The sequence below is a fragment of the Tachyglossus aculeatus genome, unplaced genomic scaffold (assembly GCF_015852505.1).
Source record: "Tachyglossus aculeatus isolate mTacAcu1 unplaced genomic scaffold, mTacAcu1.pri scaffold_114_arrow_ctg1, whole genome shotgun sequence".
NCBI lineage: Eukaryota > Metazoa > Chordata > Mammalia > Monotremata > Tachyglossidae > Tachyglossus > Tachyglossus aculeatus.
Window position 1 is genome coordinate 1,665,817 of NW_024044846.1, and position 2,104 is coordinate 1,667,920.

General features: G+C 39.2%; 1 non-coding gene across 1 annotated transcript; it reads left to right on the plus strand.

Moving 5' to 3' along the window:
- Positions 1-1,483: 1,483 nt before the first annotated feature.
- Positions 1,484-1,572, plus strand: TRNAY-GUA. The gene is given in 2 exon segments: positions 1,484-1,520; positions 1,537-1,572. It is a non-coding gene; the product is annotated as a tRNA-Tyr (tRNA).
- Positions 1,573-2,104: the final 532 nt, after the last annotated feature.

Here is a 2,104-nt window from a genome sequence, read left to right on the forward strand (position 1 = left end):
AGGGTTCAATAATTATCACTGATTAATTGATTGTAATTAATTGATTATACTAGGCCAACCAAAGTATACATATTTCCAAAACCTTTACTCTATGCAATCCTCAGAAATGAATTCCAGGGGAATACTGACCTAAAATTGTGTACCTAGTTAGAGAAATCATGAATAACATTGCAGGATATCTCCTTGGTTACAGCCAAGTACTCCCATTTTGGACTTTATTACCTGTCAAATCCCTGCAGAAAAGTCACAGCTATAACAAACTGCATAATATGGCACTTGACCAATCTCCATTAACTTTATTTAATAGGTTTCCAATTTCTATGCTCTGAACAACCCTGCAGGTCCCCACAATACCCCTCTTTCTGTATAGAACCGTACCCCAAAACCTTTCTTTGGAGCTGAAGGTTTGTTTTGTCCCATTAAGATATGAAATGCCAGGTATTTCATCTGAAAGTGAAACCAAATTTCAAACTGATCCATTGCAGAAGGCCATTTACTTTTCTTATCTTTTTCACAAACAGAATGTGACACCCAAACAAATTAGTCAATGTAGACTGTGCCCATACTTGAGAAATGTAAAGCTGAACCAATTTCTAGCATAATGAAGAAGGGACAAGCATGGCCTAGTTGAAAGAGCATGAGCCTATGAGTCAGAGGACCTGTATTCCTAACCTGACTCCACCATTTACCGGATGTGAGACTTTGGGCAGGTCACTTAATTTCTCTGTGCTGTAGTTTCCTCATCTATAAGATGAGGATTCAATACCTGTTCCCACTCCTACTTAGACTTTGAGCCCCATGTGAGACCTCATTATCTTGAAATTACCCTAGGGCTTAATACAGTGCTTGGCAGATAGTAAGGGCTTAACAAATAATGAAATTATTGTTACTAATTAAGGAACCAAAATACCATACTTGTTATTGAGGAAAAGGAATATTTATTGATCCAAATTATTCAGTTTGTTGGCCCATAGTCATCACTTTCTCTGGATCATCATAATTTATTATCAATTACTATTGAACTCATAAAAAACAAAGGCAATAACACCCATTTGCTTTAAATATTAAACTCAACACATGTACATTCAAAAATTGAGCAATAGTTGACTTAATTTGTTCTATGTTAATAGCTATTCAGACTAAGAAACCACTTTTTTCTCACCAGAAGGGATATTGCCTCAACTGTCCAAACTGCCCTTGAATCCCCCTCCTTTCTCCAACTTGGCCTTGTACTTTGGAATTTCTTGAAAAAGCACAAAAATATTATTCTCTGGTGCACAACTTTTAAGTGATTATGAATCTTTTTTGCTGGGATATTACAGGGCAGTATTGTCTAAATAGGAAACAATTTCCATCTTCCCTCTGGAGATGACATTCCTTTAAAGGATTCTTTACATCTTGAGATCCTTTGCATTCTGTGTATCCCATGGGAAATGGGAACAAACAAAAACCCCAACAACATTTCAATGAGAGCTACCTTAAGCCTTCGATAGCTCAGCTGGTAGAGCAGAGGACTGTAGCGGTTGTTTCGCGGTCATCCTTAGGTCGCTGGTTCGATTCCGGCTCGAAGGACTCGTTTCTTTTAGACTGTGAGCCCACTGTTGGGTAGGGACTGTCTCTATATGTTGCCAACTTGTACTTCCCAAGCGCTTAATACATGCTCTGCACACAGTAAGTGCTCAATAAATACGATTGATTGATTGATTGAGTGAAGAAAAACAGGCCCTGCACACTGATGAGCTGCATCTCCTCCCTCCTGGTGGAGGGTGGGAGGTTGCGGGGAGAAGGGGAGGTGTCCCACCTGACCTCTGGAAACAATTTCCATCTTCCCTCTGGAGATGACACTCATTTAAAGGATTCTTTGCATCTTGAGATCCTTTGCATTCTGTGTAACCCATGGGAAATGGGAGCAAACAAAACCCTCAGAAACATTTCAATGAGAACCACCTGAGTGAAGAACAGCAGATTTTCCTCCACAGGTAGGTTAGACCACTGGGCTTATTTTCCACACTAAACCAACTCACTTAATTCAGAAAAAACCTGTGATAACCAGAAAGTTATCCAAGTTACCATTTTGGTTGTTCATTTAGGGAGATACTTCATT